The 17,481-nt window shown below is 41.6% G+C and overlaps 1 protein-coding gene across 5 annotated transcripts in view; it reads right to left on the bottom strand.

The window, feature by feature from the left end:
• The window catches only part of RAB9A (RAB9A, member RAS oncogene family), a 51,981-nt gene that overhangs the window by 18,428 nt on the left and 16,072 nt on the right, over positions 1-17,481 (bottom strand). Inside the window, exons 1-2 of one of the 5 annotated variants that reach the window (XM_072816012.1) lie at positions 3,821-3,992; positions 107-198 (exon numbers count right to left, since the gene is read on the bottom strand). The exons of 1 other annotated variant lie outside the window; for it this stretch is intronic. The gene's annotated coding sequence lies outside the window, so the exon portion shown is untranslated. Of the gene's footprint in view, positions 1-106; positions 199-1,209; positions 1,228-3,428; positions 3,616-3,820; positions 4,001-17,481 lie in introns of those variants that run through there. 3 more of the 5 variants (XM_072816015.1, XM_072816014.1, XM_072816011.1) reach the window with 3 other exon arrangements.

Here is a 17,481-nt window from a genome sequence, read left to right on the forward strand (position 1 = left end):
AAAAGCAACGCTACCCACAAAAGATGCCATGTTGGCTGCATGAATAACACTTTCACCACAGTGATTCCTAAAAAGATAGCCAAACCTTTCTGACTCAATCACTTACCCCCAAAGTTCACCTAACAGTTACTTTCACCACCACAATGAAGTAGTACATATCCTGAAGGGCCTAGTCTTAGACAGGTATGGTGAAAACGGCTGGAAAACAACAGAAAGAAAAAAAAAATGATGCAAAAGTCATTTTTAAAAATTTCTCATTTATTTCTTGATTCCCATGTACAATACATGCATAGCTACTGTCTACTATGGCTAAATGTAAGGAAGAATTTGATGCTCGACAAGAATGGCTTCTCAATTTGATTCTTGTAAATATTCACCCCTGATCAACCTAAAAAGCTATCAAAAACACATGAATTGTTCCCCCATTTCACCTAAGTACATCCACAGTAAATGCCCTACAGGTATGTGTGTGGGTACACAGCTATTTTTTTTTTTAATGACACCTAGCCCCTGACCTTGAGTAGCCCAGGCAATAAATTTTGTTCTAGGGCAAAGTCAGAATCTGCTCTTACAATTATGATGAGACTGTAAGCTTTGCAGAATTGGTGACTCCTTATTGCCCTTCATATCACCAGCACCTTCGTTTTAGTGCCCAACAGCCTGCCCAGTGTTTATTGACAACTGGAATATTATAGAAACCAAACCCCTAAGTCTATTTCAACAGCTCTGAATGGCTCTCAAGTTCTTTTTGACACTTTTGCCTTTAAAAAAAAAAAAAAAAAGAAAGATTCTGGAGGCACCTGTGTGGCTCAGTCCATAGAGCATCCAACTCTTGATTTCGCTTCAGGTCATGATCTCAGGGTCATGGGATCAAGACCTGCTGTGGACTCTGTGCTCAGTGCAGAGTCTGCTTGGGATTCTCTCTCTCTCCCCCTCTGCCCCTCCCTTGCTCGCATGTTCGTGCTCTCTCTGACTTTCTCTCTCGCTCATAAAATCTTTAAAAAGAAAAAAAAAAAAAAGGGGCAGCCCCCGGTGGCTTAGCGCCGCCTTCAGCCCAGGATGTGATCCTGGAGACCTGGGATCGAGTCCCACATCAGGTTCCCTGCATGGAGCCTGCTTCTCCCTCTGCCTTTGTCTCTCTCTCTCCGTCTCTCACAAATAAATAAAATCTTAAAAAGAAAAGAGAAAAAGAAAAGATACTGGGGGCACCTGGGTGGCTCAGTCAGTTGAGTGTCCAACTCTTGATTTAGGCTCAGGTCATAATCTCAGGGGCCTGGGACTGAGTCCTGTGTGGGGCTCCCCACTCAGCAAGGAGTCTGCTTGAGGATTGTCTCTTCCTCTCCTTCTGCCCCTTCCCCTGCTTGTGCATGCTCTCAAAAAAAAAAAAAAAAAAACTTAAAAAAAAAAGATTCTATTAAGAGAAATTATCTGCTCATTCCTAAGTCTTTCAAAGAAATGAATATGAATATGCCTCTTGGTCAAGTTCTCAAATTTTCCCCACTGCTATTTCTTAAAATGATGTGGAGGTATCCTAAATAGAAAAATTACATTGCATTTGAAGAACTACAAAAGCACTGAAACATGAGCCCCCGAGTTACACAGATTGCTGTAAAGCAGAGTTTCTCAACCTTAGCACTAGTGACATTTTGGGCCAGACAATTCTTTGCTTGTGCAGGGTTGTGCTGCACACTGTAGGATGGTGGGCAGCATCCACGGCCTCCACCCACTCAGGCGCCAGCAGCACTCCCTGTCAGGTGAGAACCAAAATCACCTGCAGGCACTGCCTAAAGTTCACAGGGTGAGAACTACTGCTCTAAACTCACAAAGGCTTGCTTTAAATCCTGCCTCTGTCCTCTTCTCTATTTGTGACCTGGGAAACAGACCCAAACCTCCTATGCCCCCAACAAACTCCTCACCAGTTAAATGGAGCTAATACCAGAGAACTGTTGTGAGATTTAAATGAAATGGTATATGAACAGAATTTATTAAGCACATAACATCTAGTGCCAGAGTGACTGCCCAAGAAATGGTAAGAAATGAGAGGAGGCTAAAAATTAATCTCTAGAATGAGAGGAACCTTCAGGCCTCCAGAGTACTGTAGTCTACATGGAAGGAGTAGTGGGGATAGAAAGAGACAAAAAGTCAAGAGAGGATGGAAAAGAGGAAGAGCACTAACATATTTTTCCCCAATCTCCAAGAGAGAGTCAAGGCCAATTAGTTTTCGTTGGGTCTACTCTAATGTCACGAATGATAAATCAAAAATATCCCCAAATCAGAAAACTCTCCAAAATAAGTCACCAAGCCAGAAACTTTTTAGTATAAGCAAGAGGATTTTACTACAATGCCTATACAAAATTACTAAAAGCACCGGATTACATCATTGTCTTAGATTTGGAGATGTAAATAGGATACTGAGAGTCACAGACAAGTGGTAATGATAATTTCGACATAAGCTCCTAAAAGAAACTAGGCACAGCCTTCTTAAAAGCCCCTGTCTGGGGATCCCTGGGTGGCGCGGTGGTTTAGCGCCTGCCTTTGGCCCAGGGCGCGATCCTGGAGACCCAGGATCGAATCCCAGGATCGAATCCCACGTCCGGCTCCCTGCATGGAGCCTGCTTCTCCCTCTGCCTATGTCTCTGCCTCTCTATCTCTCTCTGTGTGTGACTATCATAAATAAATAAAAATTAGAAAAATAAATAAATAAAAATAAAAGCCCCTGTCTGAAGAATTCTGCGATTCCTTCATCTCTACAGTTTTGCTTCATGCAAAAGTTTTTGGGATTACGGGCAATTTAGGAATCTTCCTTCACAATGTATGAGAGAAAGACAAACGTGCAAAAAAAATTCTCTTCAATTTTAAAAAAGCAATCAAATTCTATTGATTTTATCAGGTTGCTGAAATCCTATAAAAAGACTGCGGTCACATGACATTTTGGAAACTAGTAGAAAAGTCATTTCTCAAAAGAATCGTGGTCACGGGATGTATCATCACTTAGAAAAACAACGACAAAAAGACCACTAATACCTCCACATCTATTTGGTCAGCCCTTTAAATTCTCATCTTGCCTCTCGGCAGGGTAAGTTAGAAGAAACGAGCAGGATTCTGAAACCCTAGCTAGTCTCAGATAACGCCCCAAGAGTGCCGCCAGCCCCTACAATTGGCTTTAAGTTCCAAATTCCTCAACTGAATGGTCATTTACACATTAGCAAACGTTCACGCGGGCGGCAGTCGGAGGTCGCCCAACTCAAACCGTGTGAGCGCTTTTGCTCCCTCTACGTTAATCATTCGGGGGTACGGTGTGGTTTGGGTGCGGTGGCGCGGGTGGATGCGTGTGTGCCCCCGAGGGCCAGGGGAGAGACTGGGTGTATGTGTGTGTTTCCCCGGGGTCGTATGTGTACATCTCCCCCCTCCCCCCCGAACGTGCGTACGTGTCGCTCTCCCTGGGTGTTTGGGTCTGCGCGCGTCCAGGGCGTTCACGGAGCTCTCTCTCCCCGGGTGTGTGCGTGTGTCCCCGTGTGTCTTCCAGATCTTTGGGCGTCTCTCCGCGTGGCCTCGCGTGTTTGGGTGTGTGTCCCTCTTCTCGGGTTGTGTGGGTGTAGGAACTCGCCTTTTCTCCTGCGTCAGTCAGTAGGACACGGGAGGCACCAATCCGTCCCCTGTCCCAACACCGACGACGGCCCCGCGCCCCCCGCGCCCCGGCTGCCCGAGGGCCAGGCTGCAGTCGGGGCCCAGGCCCCCCCGCCCCGCACCCCGACGCTGGCTCTAGCGCGCCTGGCTCCGGCCCCCGCCCGGCCCGGAGGGGCGTCCGCGCTCCACTCACCTCGCGGCCGCACACAGGACGCCCGGGAGCTCCCGGCCGGCCCGGCTGGGTGCAAAGAGGAGACGAGGCCGGGCACCCGCGGGCACGAGGCCGTAGCGCCGCTCCAGCCCAACTCCGGCTCCTCACGTCCAGCACCAAGGGAACAACATGGCGGCGGGCCGGGGCGGGGCGGGCCCCGGGGGGCGGGGCCTGGGCGGTGGGGCCCGGGGAGGCGGGGCCTCGGGGCCGCGGCCGGGGCCGCGGGTCCTCCTCTCCCTAAACCCCGCTGTTTCTTGGGGCGGGCTGCCCCTCCAGGCCGCAGCCGCGTTCCGCCGACGGACGGCACGAAATAATAGTTATCTTTAAAAGTTTACCTTGAGTGGAGACAAACAGATCGCATCGGCACACTCACAGGCTGTCAGGATCACCATAAGAAAACGAATATGCAAACGGAAGATGAAAAATGGAAACAGCTGTGATAATGTGGCATACGGGAATTTTTTAAATTGAATTTAAAACTTTTCCGTGACCTCGTTAAAATACTGCCTCTGTTTTCTCTAAATATAAAGCAGTGGTGGAGAAAGGCTGTATCGGAAAAGCTCTTCTTAATTCCTCACTTTATATATGGAGTTGAGTACGTCGTTCTTATGATACAGGTCCCTGGAGGCCAGAGGGACTTTTAGTGACCTCTCAGCATATTTTGTGGGGTGGATTTGGTTTGTTTGTATTGCAAGAAAGGGATCTCACTTTTATAATTTGCTGAGCAAATCATTAAATAACCTCGGGCTCTTTACGGAGTCATTTTCAGGTAAAGAATCTAATTAATGTAGTTTCTTCATTCAGCACTACAAAAAGCATACTTAGGAGACTTTTTCACAAGTACAAAAGACGATTTTAGAATACTTGTGACAATCAGGCATATAATAAAGATTGAGGGGGATCCCTGGGTGGCTCAGCGGTTTACCGCCGCCTTCGCCCCACGGCGTGATCCTGGAGTCCTGGGATCGAGTCCCAGGGATCTAGTCCCGTCTCAGGCTCCCTGCGTGGAGCCTGCTTCTCCCTCTGCCTGTGTCTCTGCCTCTCTCTCTCTCTCTCTCTCCCTCTCTCTCTGTCTCTCATGAATAAGTAAATAAAATCTTTAAAAATAAATAAATAAAGATTAAGTTCTAGTTTGAGCTTAAATAAATTTTTCTCTTATAAAGAAGTCTATTTTTTATCCATGCAGGATATTTCCCCAAAGAAATATAAATAAAGGTTGATAAAATATAAACCTGCTGAAAATAGGAATGGGAAAGAAATATTATCTTGTTTTAAATACAAAATAATTAAAACTATACAATAAAACATATAAGAACATTAAAATTAATCTCCCCAAAGACAAAATAAACTGTCACATACATTGTACTAAATTGTAATAAGCAATCCACAAGATCACTAAGGAAAGACTACCTGAAAATTATATATCATGATCCTAGTCAGAGAGTGATGCACTTTATCTCCATAACTACTAAAACCAGCAAGCTATTAACAAGAGCTCCTACAGAATTACTGTATCTTGATTTAAAGGAAGCCTTGGAAAATAAAATAAAAATTATAAAATTTGTAAAGGTGACAGCTGGGTGGCTCAGTTGGTTAAGTGTCTGCCTTTGGCTCAGGTCATGATCCTGGGGATCATGGGATACAGCCCCCCATTGGGCTCCCTGCTCAGTGGGGAGCCTGCTTCTCTCTGCCCCTCTCCCACACTCGTATTCTTTCTTGCCCACTCTGTCAAATTAAAAAAAAAAATCTTAAAGTAAATCTTGGGAAATCCAAGAGTTTTCCCAAAAAGGGTTCTAAGAAGGTCCTAGAAGTGATTTTTAGCCTATTCCAAAATGTAAGCAAAGCATACAAACATCTGAGAATAGAGCTTACCATCAGCATCCCCCTAAAAAATAAGGGGTTACTTTTTCTGAAAAAAACTATTAGACACTAGACAACTGGACACTTAAGAATACTCCTATATTCTGGTCTCTCCCACCATTCATTTCTTTATCTAATTGATTTGACAGTGCAAGAGTAGGGTGGGTCAAAAAAATTTTCCCTGAAGGGCAAGTTTGGGGGATTTTTGTTGCTGGATGTGTGTGGTTGACAAGCTGACACAAGTTAGATGGTTTCTATCTTTCTTGCTCCATGAACTGGTTTATTGACGAAAAACATCTAAAAATTGACCTTATTTGACTCACTTCATCTAATTAAGATTTTTGTCTTTATATTCTGTAAACATCTATTGCATCACTCGCGGAGGAAAAAGAGGTCAAGGTTGCTCAGCATTAATGTTTTCTTTTGTTAAATGACACCCACTTATTACTGTGAGCACCGGGAGTTAATACCCCATTTCCAGCTGGAGTCTGAAAGAAATCTCTGGTATCTCTGATGAAAAACTACAAATAAGTGGACCCCAGACTCATGAATCATAAATACTGATATAGTTAAATTGATTGTACTCTTCACATACAAGGAGAAACACAGAACTCAATGGTAGGCAATTTGACCATTCAATGACATATCTAAATAATCAGAAATTTACTATTTTCCCTAAATCATTGATCAAAATAAGAGATTTGGAGGCAGGCTGGGTGGCTCAGCTCAGCGGTTTAGCACTGCCTTCAGCCCAGGGTGTGATCCTGGAGACCCTGGATGAGTCCCACGTGAGGCTCCCTGCAGGGAGCCTGCTTCTCCCTCTGCCTGTGTCTCTGCCTCTCTCTCTCTCTCTCTCTCTCTGTCTCATAAATAAATAAAATTAAAAAAAAGGAAAAAAAAAACAAAATAAGAGATTTGTTCTCAATATTACATAGATATACTTGTATAGCTGTACTAAGAAGAAAGAAAAGCATAAAAAGTAATTCAAAATCCATTATATTTGGCTTTAAAGTCAGAGTGAAAATAGGTAACAACATACAATAAGTGGAAAAAAATGTTATCAAATAGTATATGAAGGCAAAAAAATCCCAATTCGGTGGAGGAAACATTTCTTATATAACTTTTCAATAAATATTGAAATATTTGTCTAATATCTATTTATATTTACATAGATTTATAATATTCATTTATAATTATATATTCATTTTTATGATTTGTTTATTAATATATTTATATATACATTTTGAATATTTCAAACAATGTCACATGTCACACCTTTCCAGTTTGGCTAGACACTAAACTCAGCATGTTTCCTACACTAACTTTTCATCATGATCTTTAAGTCTGATAAAATTTCAATATGAGAAAATATCAGAAATCTGATTTCTTTACTGCTTTGCTTAAAAAGGAGTAGTAAATCAAAAAATGAATAGTGCCATCATCCTTAATGTATATCTCACTAGTAAGAAAACTTCAGAATTTGCGATCTTTAGGTTGATATAATCAAATGGAAAGTCTGACTTGCAAACCATGATAGAACATAGTTTTTTCATGGGTCCCATGAGCTCTGTACAGTGGCTGATGTTGAATGGGTACCAGAGAATCAAAAACCACCAACATGTTTCCTTCTATCAGCCTGCCCACTGTCAGAAGAGAGGGGGCATGGGAGTCATGAGCCAATGTAACTGGCACCTCCCAAGTTTGTGGGTAACCACCATACCAGCCCAAACCCCTCCAATGCTTGCAGTACAGACACCTACTCTCTTTCCCTGGGTGGTTTTAAGACTTTTCAGGAAATGAAAAGTCATTTCATGTTAATGTTTATTGATTCAACAAATATATATAGTGAGTGCCTTCAGTGTGCCAGGTACTGAGAATAGTGGTAGACAAGATGCAGGAGGAATTCAAGGGGTGTCCCCAAGCACCCTTCCTGCATTTTTGCTCCCATCTATCAGCTGTATTTACATAACATGACCTTATCTTGGTGAATCAAATAGATTCAATCCCTTTGTTAGGAAAGCTCAGAAGAGTGAGGCATTCAGTGAGCAACTAGACATATGTGTAGTTAAAAACTGGATGAAGAAACAGGAAGGAAAGAAACAAGTTGCAGGCAGTGGGAACACAGGGGATGGGACCAGAAAGGGCATGAATCAGGGGACTCTGCTGAGCCCTGAGATGAGCTGTGGAAAGGTGGTATCAGTTGAGAGAAGAGCTGTTCACTAAGAACCTTGCACATGGTAGCACTCAATAAAATTCTAAACAGGAAAAGACGCAAACTATTAGAAAATATTCATAACTGATGGAAAAACCGAAATTATAATTGTTTCTTCAGCCATAACTAGCTCTTATGTATTCTCTTAAAAATATTAAGTGTGGGACACCTGGGGGGCTCAGCTGTTGAGTGCCTTCGGCTCAGAGAGTGATCCCAGGGTTCCGGGATCGAGTCCCACATTGGGTTCCCTGCGTGGAGCCTGCTTCTCCTTCTGCCTGTGTCTCTGCCTCTCTCTGTGTGTCTCTCATGAATAAATAAATAAAATCTTTTTAAAAAATTAAGTGCATTTCGAATAGTGATGCTCTTTTGTTACCATACTCTAAACATAGCTTAACTCCGGTAATTACAGATGGCCGAATGGAACAGGCATTACAATTCAGGAATGAAGTGGGGAACCTGATCCCTTTGCTGATTTCCTGATGAATGTGAGTCATAAGATGAACTTCACCTTTAGTGGCAGTAGAAGGAAAATTCCAGGCACACCATGGTTACATTATATAAAAAGTACGTGTGTGTGTGTGTGTGTGTTGGGGGGGGCGGTGTTTCTGCATAGGAGTATTCATTTATAAAGGAATGGAAAGCAGCAAGGAAAATCAAAACAGTTGAATTGTTAGGGCAGCAGGATTCTGGGTAATTTTTATTTAAATTTTGAATTCCATGCTATAGTATTTTTTCAGCAATAAGTAGAAATTTTTTAATGAAGCAATTTTTAAAAATTTTTATTTATTTATGATAGTCACACACAGAGAGAGAGAGAGGCAGAGACATAGGCAGAGGGAGAAGCAGGCTCCATGCAGGGAGCCCGTTGTGGGATTCGATCCCGGGTCACAGGGATCGCGCCCTGGGCCAAAGGCAGGCGCTAAACCGCTGCGCCACCCAGGGATCCCTAATGAAGCAATTTTTAAGGAATCTTGAGAAAAACTTTATATGACAGCCAAATCAATCTTTTCCTTAGGCTATAATAGTCAGGGAAGACAAAAATCCAGTTATCTTAGCAATTTTTTCCTTCAAACAGAAGCCCCCCCTGAAATCCACAGACACATCCAAAACTTTGTGTTGCTCTTAGAGCTCAGAACAGTAATGTTAAAGTGTTGCTCTTCCCACCTCCCCATTGCCATATGTCTGAGAACCCAATGCTCATCAACAGTTTTCTTGACCTTTTTGGTTTAAAACCTGAGACCACTGCTGCACTCACATAACCTTTTCATTCTCTCATCTCCCCTCATGGCCATCCCAGTAGACATAATAATCCAAGCTAGTGCAGACTCCTGGCCATAGCTGTAGCCAGACTCAACCTATACCCGACCAATCCATGATTGGATTAAAGTGATAAATCTCTCACCCTATCTGCCTAATAGAAGAGAGAGGGAATCCTCTCAGTGGTGGAAGATATCATCTAGAGCATTTATGTTGTATTTATACACAACGTCCAGCATTCACCAAAAAAATATTAGACATGCAAAGAGGCAGCAAAAAGTGACTAATAATCAAGAGAAAATAAAACAATATAATTTAACGCATGACAATTTGGGTGTATCTCAGGGATTCAAGGGCACTTTAACATTAACAGTTTAGGGGCACTCGGGTGGCCCAGTTGGTTAAGCATCTGACTTTTTTTTTTTTTTTAATTTTTTTTTTTTTTTTATTTATGATAGTCACACACACACAGAGAGAGAGAGAGAGAGAGAGAGAGAGAGAGAGAGAGAGAGAGAGGCAGAGACACAGGCAGAGGGAGAAGCAGGCTCCATGCACCGGGAGCCCGACGTGGGATTCGATCCCGGGTCTCCAGGATCGTGCCCTGGGCCAAAGGCAGGCACCAAACCGCTGTGCCACCCAGGGATCCCAAGCATCTGACTTTTGATTTCAGCTCTGGTCATGATCTCAGGGTTGTGAGACGGAGCACTGCTTCAGTTCTGCATTGGGTGTGGAGCCTGCTTAAGATCTCTCTCTCCCTCTCCCTCTGCTCCCACCCCATCCCTGTTCGCACATGCATGTGCACTCTCTCAAAATGAAAATGTGAATAGTTTAAGGGGAAAAGAAAACACACAATCAACTCCATAGATGAAGAAAAGAATGAATCCAATAAAATTCAACACCCATTTGTTACGAATAATCTCAGCAAACCAGGAATAGAAGGGAAATTATTTAACATCATAAAGAATAGAATATCTACTAAAAACCCATACCAAACATCATTCTTAGTAGTTAAAATCTGTAAGTATGCCCTCTCCTTTTTTTTTTTTTTTTTTTTTGAGATGTTGAAGGGCAGAGGGCAGAGAGAGAATCCCAAGTGGGCACATGCTCAGCATGGAACCTGTTGTGGGGCTAAATCTCACAACCTTAAGATCATGACCTGAGCCAAAATCAAGACTCAGATGCTTAATTGACTGAATCACCCAGGTGCCCTACAAGTATGCCCTTTAAAAAAATAAGTGTGCTGCAAGCACTCTATTTAACATTGCACTGGAGGTCACAGCACACAGAAATAGAACAAGTATGCAATAGAGGATTGCAAAGGTAGCAACAAAACTGAATAAAACACAGACAATGTGCTTGGAAATTCAAAAGGACTATATAGAAAACTTATCATTCAAAGAGTTTAACAAGGTAGACTGCAGACTAGATGTTTGTGTCCCCTCAAAATCCAGACGTTGAAATCCTAACCCCCAATGTTATGGTTTCAGGAGGTGGGGCCTTTGGGAGGTGATTAGATCATGAGGGTGGAGCCTTCACAATGAGATCAGAGCCCTTATTAAACAAAACAAAACAAAACAAAACAAAACAAAACAAAACAACCGCCTCACAGAGCTCCCTCATCCCTTCTGCCATCTGAGGACACTGTGAAAATAGGGCTATCAATGAACCTGAAAGTGGGCTCTCAATAGACACCGAATCTGCTGACAGATCTTGGACTTCCAGCCTCCAGAACTGTGAGAAATAAATTTCTGTGGTTTGTAACCCACCCAGTTTGTGGTATTTTGTAATAGCTGCCCAAATGGACCAAGATAGTGGCTAGATAAAAAATGTTTAAGAAAAATAAATTCCATTTATACAACCAACACAGGAAATGTATATTTAAAAAGATACCAATTTCAATAGCAAGATTATAAAACATTTAGAAATAAATATGACAGAAAATGTAAAGACCTTAGTGGAGAAAAGTAGGTGAAGTAAGTGCCTAAAAGGACTAGAAATATGCTGTCTAATACAGTAACCACTAGCTATATGGGGTTACTTACATTGAAATATAAATAAATTAAAATTAAATAGCATTCAATATTCAGTTTCTTAATTGCATTACCTCATTTCCAGGGCTCAATGGCCACATGTGGCCAGTGACCACCTCATTGGACAATGAAGATATAGAATATTTCCACCAGCACAGAAAATTCTGTTAAATAGTACTAGAATATGTCCACTCGCTTCAGAAACTTTCAGTTACAGTACAGTCATTTATACTACAATGCTCATGTTAGACCTCCATAAAGGGAAGCATGACTTAGCAAGAAATGCAGATTAGGAGTTGTAAAGTTCTCTTATCTTCTGAGAGTTTTGGGGGGGGGTTGGGAGAAGGGGTTTTGCTTAGCACCTGAATGCTTTTCTGTTAGGGAGCCAACAGTTTTATGAGTCTTTTCATTATAACCACTCTATAGGCCAGATACTTAGATATTTGCTCTTCCAGAACCCTGGCAACAAGGATACGGGCATGAGACCCAAGACTGGCCAGTCACACACTCTTTGAAGATCTGGATCTTAGGCAAGGGACACAGAGATGCTGGAATACTTCAAATTTCATTCTGGCAAGTGTAGTGGTGGCCTCTGGTATCCAGGAACCACAGATGGTGCCAGTGGTGATGATGCCAGTGGCAGTACCTAGCGCCTAGCAGTGACAGCACCTTTATCAGGCCAATTCATGTTGTGGATTCTCATTGTTTCTGTCCACTGTCCAAACTCAATACTCCAGCCTTGCCTCTAAGAACTATTCAATATCTCCCCAAGAAATTCCTCTTCTAAGTCAGAAGGAGTTGATATCTTTATTTGAAATTACAGTTGATACCTGGACAACATGGGGGTTACAGGCTTTGACTCCCATGCATTGGAAATTCCTATATAACTTTTGACTCTCCCAAAACTTAACTACTAATAGTCTACTGTTAACCAGAAGCCTTATCAATAATATAAACAGTTGATTAACACATATTTTGTATATTTATTATATACTGTATTCTTATAATAAAGCAAGAGAAAAGAAAATGTTAAGAAAATCATAAGAGAGTATATGTACAGTACTGTACTGTATTTATATTTTTAAAAATCCAGCTATAAATGGACCTGAGCAGTTCAAACCTGTGTTTTTCAAGGGTCAACTGTACAAACTCTGAATGGTACAAAGTTAGAATGTAATCTTATAGATCATCTAGTGCAAACCTACTGTGATTCATAATATAAATTCAGGCAATTGGAATTATACCTCTCAACACTTTTGTATCGATCAGTTCAGGCTTAGCCATGCCATCGTCAAAAAAAAAAAGAAAGAAATAGGGGATCCCTGGGTGGCTCAGCGGTTTAGCGCCTGCCTTCCACCCAGGGTGTGATCCTGGAGATCCGGGATTGGGTCCCGCATTGGGCTCCCTGCATGGAGCCTGCTTCTCCCTCTGCCTCTGTCTCTGCCTCTCTGTGTCTTTCATGAATAAATAAGATCTTTTAAATAAATAAATAAAATCTTTAAAATAAATAAATAAAGAGGACCCCTCCCCAACCCCTGCCAATCTCAGTGGCTTATAAAAACAAAGATTTGTTTCCCACTTTAATGTCTGTTACAGGTCAGCTATGGTTCCATTCCATGTCATGCTCCCTGTGGACCTAAGCTGATGAACCTGAGCTAATGCAGAAGCCTGTCTGATATTCTACAGGTCTCATTGGTTGGCTGGCTCTTAAAGCTTCTACCTGGAAGCGACATGTATCACTTCCACCCATATGTCCATGGCCAAAGTACACATCAGGGCGCACAATCTTTCTAAAGGGAGGGGTAGTGCAAGTCACATGGCAAATCTGATGTAAGCGATATGGCATTCTAGAATTGTCTCACTGGGAAGGTCATCAAATACTTGAGCAAGAATACAATCGAACACAGCTCTTATGACTCAGAACTTTCTTTCATTACTTTGGCCATAACATGAACGAAATAAATTGGAGTAAATTATTTTTTTGGAGATAGGGTTTGAAACATTAGCAATCCTAACATTTGATCCAGTTTATTAAAGATGCAGTGCTTCAAGTGTGGGGTAGCAGATATAGAACAGAAACATATATGACTCATTGAAATTCCACTCTAAGTAAAAGCCTATTTTACAAAATTGCTTTAAGCATCTACCATGCCCAGAATTGATCTTGGGGCTTTGAGGGATACGAACATAGCTAAGATGTGCACAGGGAGCTTAATGGACAATTAAAGGGAAAAAAATATGTCCACAAATAACATGAAGCAGTGATAAAACAGAGGAGAGATAGAATGGAGAAAATTCATAGCATGAGCTAAGTGTGAAATCTCTCAGCCTAGAGATATAATGGAATTGTGTAAGGAAACCCACTACTTTTTTTTTTTAAGATTTTATTTATTTGTTTGAGAGAGCGAGGGTGAGAGAGAGAGTGAGGGAGCACGAGCAGAGGGGAGGGGTAGAAGAAGAGGCAGATTCCCTGTTGAGCAGGGAGCCTGATGTAGGACTCGACCCCGGAACCCTGGGATCATGACCTCAGCCAAAGGCAGACAGTGAGCCGACCGAGCCACCCAGGTGCCCCAGAAACTACTTTAAAACCATATAATTTTTTTAAGCCATATAATTCAAAGGCACAATAATTTTATACCACGCGGTAGGTGTGTTTCGAAGAAGCTATGCAGGGGAGAAAAGACTGATCCAGCACATTGCTAAGAATTCCTAACTTTGGTCCTTGCTAAACAATGGCTACAAGTCTTTAGTAAAGACAGTGGTTATAGTGATGAAATCTGATTGAACTCTACTTTGCCAACTAAAATAAGTAACTAAGGGAAAATATCCATATTTCCCCTTTCTTAAAGAAAAAAAAAATCTTGTGACCTTTATCTTGTAGATTAAGAGTGAGGTTTCTTTGTCCTTCAAAATGTCAAGTTTTAACATGTGATTATCAGAAATTATTGACATAAAAATTTGAAGAAGTACAACTATGACAGATGTAAATGTTAAATTATTGATGTAAATTCAATTAAAGCTGCACTTTAAATAAAGGCCAGTACAGTTCCTTTGGTTAGTAAAATATGGTCTATTTCTCAAGGTAAAAAAAAAAACAACATACTTTCAGCATGTGAAAGAAGCCAGACACAAAAGACCACATATTACATGATTCCACTGATACAAAATGTCCAGGGTAGGCAAATCCCTAGAGATAGAAAGTAGGTTAGTGGTTCCCAGAGGCTCAAGGGAGGGAAGAATGGGAAGTGACTGCTAATGGGTTTAAGGTGTTTTGGGGGGGCATTGATGGAAATGTTCTGGAATTAGATGATGATGGTTGTACAACTTTGTGAATATACTAAAAACCATTGAAAAAACTCATTAAGTCACAAATAATGTTTATATATGTGATTTGGGGATGATTATTTTTCAAAGAGGCACTTTTAGAATTACTGACATACAGCCAAGCACAATACATAGAAAAACTCAACAACAGCAAAATCACCAAACGACTTTTTTTTAAAAGATTTTATTTCTTTATTTGAGAAAGAGCACGAGTGTGGGGCAGAAGGAGAGGGAGGGGGAGAAGCAGACTCCCCAACCAGCAGGGAGCCTGACACGAGGCTCGTTCCCAGGACCACGAGATCATGACCTGAGTCAAAGGCAGATGACCAACTGACTGAGCCACCTAGGTGCCCTATCAAACAACTTTTTCAACTATGTTCCTTACCTAAGATTTGTAGGGCCTTCTGCAGAGTAAAACAATGAACAGATAGAATTTTATTTATTTATTTATTTACTTACTTACTTATTATTTATTTATTTGAGAGGGAGAGAGGTGGGGGGAGAGGCAGAGGGAGAGAGAGAGACAGAATCTTTATTTTAAAAAATTTAATTTATTTAGAGAGAGCATGAGTGGAGGAGGGAGAGAGAGAATCTTAAGCAGACTCTCTGTGGAGCACGGAACCAAATACAGGCTCGATTTCCCCACTGTGAGATCATGATGATCAAAATCAAGAATCTGATGCTTAACTGACTGAGCCACCCTGGTGCCCTTAGAACTTAATTTTTATCTCCTTTTCCTTTTTTATTTCTGGTGACAAAGCTATTGAACACTAAAATGGAAAGTAACATACAAAAAGGGAAAGGTTGGGACACCTGGGTAGCTCAGTTGGTTAAGTGTCCAACTCTTGGTTTTGGCTCAAGTTATGTTCTTGGAGTTGTGCGATGGAGCCCTATGTTGGGCTCTGTGCTGGGTGTCAAGCTTGCTTGAGAGTCTCTCTTTCTCCCGCTTCCCCTCCCCAACCCACTAGCTCTCTTGCTCGCTCTCCTTAGAAAAAGAAAAAAAAAGGAAAAGGTTATAAGACAACCTGACAGTTATCTATACACTAGATATGGTGGTAGAAAACATACTGTGGTCAGACTCTGGATATTTTTAACAGCTTTACTGAGGCATAATTTACATACAGTAAAATTCACTCATTTTAAGTACACAAATGATTTTTAGAGAGTTTGTGCAGTTTTTTTTTAGTTTGTGCAGTTTTATAGAGTTGTGCAGCCATCACCACAATCTAATTTTAGAACATTTCTAAATCCAAATGTAAACATTTCCCCAATAGGATCCCTTATGCCCATTAGCAGCAACTTCCCAGTCCTACCCTCAACCTCAGGCAACTGCTCATCTACCTCTGTCCTTATGGATTTGCCTATTCTGAACATTTCATATAAATGGAATCATAGAAAGTGTGTGGTGTTTTGTGGCTGGCTTCTTTCATCTATATTATAGCACGTATTATATCAGTATTATATAGTACTTATATAGTATTATATCAGTACTTCATTCCTTTATAATACTGAGTAGTATTTTTTTTTTGAATGGAGAGACCATAATTTGTTTATCCACTCAGAATCTGATAAACACCTGATAGTTTCACTTTTTGGCTATTATTAGTGATGCTGCTGTGAACATTCCTACACAAGTCTTTGTGTGGGCTTTTCTTTCTCTTGGGTATGTACCAAGGTGTGAAATTGCTGGATTATACAGTAAAATTGTGTTTAACTTTTTAAGAAATTGCCAAACTATTCCAAAGTGGTTGCACCATTTTACATCCCCACCATCAAAGTACAAAGTTCCAGTTTCTCGACATCCTTGCCACACGTATTTTCTGCTTTTTAAAATTATTATTATAGCCATCCTTGAAGGTATGAATTGCTGTCTCATGGTGGTCTTGATTTGCATTTCCCCAATGACTAATGATGTTGAGCATCTTTTTTTTTTTAAGGATTTATTTATTCATTTGAAAGGGAGGAAAGAGAGATCAGGCGGGGTGCGGGGCAGAGAGAGAGGGAGAGAGAATCTTGAGCACACTCCAAACTAAGTGTGCAGCCCAATGCAGAGCTCAGTCTCATGACCCTGAGATCATGACCTGAGACAAAACCAAGGGTCAGATGCTCAACCGACTGCACCACCCTGGTGCCCCAATATTGTTGAGCGTCTTTTCATGTGCTTATTTGACATTGCTCTATCTTCGATCTTCTTTGGTGAAATGTCTATTTAAATATTTTTGCCCATTTTTAAAATAATTTTTTGGGGGGGACGCCTGGGTGGCTCAGTGGTTGAGCATCCACCTTCAGCCCAGGGTGTGATCCTGGAGACCTGGGATCGAGCCCCACATTGGGCTCCCTGCACGGAGCCTGCTTCTCCCTCTGCCTGTGTCTCTGCCTCTCTCTGTCTCTCATGAATACATAAATAAAATCTTAAAAAATAATAATATATTTTTTTTTTAGAGAGAGTGAGGGATAGAGAGAGAGAGAATCTTAAGCAGGCTCCATGCCCAGTATAAAGCCCAATGCCAGGCTCAATCTCATGACTGTGAGATCATGACCTGGGCTGAAATCAAGAGTCAGACGCTTAACCAACTGGTTCACCCAGGCGCCCCAATCTTTTGCCCATTTTTACGTTGGGATTCTTAATCTTTGCAATAGAACCAATAGGATTTGTTGATTGATTGGAAGTTCGAAGGAAGGGAAAGAAAGGAGTTGACCATACCTCCAAGGTTTTTAGCTTAAATTATGTAAGTATGGAGTTGCTATTTTTTTTAATTTTATTTTATTTTATTTATGATAAGCACACAGTGAGAGAGAGAGAGAGGCAGAGACACAGGCAGAGGGAGAAGCAGGCTCCATGCACTGGGAGCCCGACGTGGGATTCGATCCCGGGTCTCCAGGATCGCGCCCTGGGCCAAAGGCAGGCGCCAAACCGCTGCGCCACCCAGGGATCCCTGGAGTTGCTATTAAGTGGAGAA

This window comes from Canis lupus, chromosome X (assembly GCF_048164855.1).
Source record: "Canis lupus baileyi chromosome X, mCanLup2.hap1, whole genome shotgun sequence".
Classification (NCBI taxonomy): domain Eukaryota; kingdom Metazoa; phylum Chordata; class Mammalia; order Carnivora; family Canidae; genus Canis; species Canis lupus.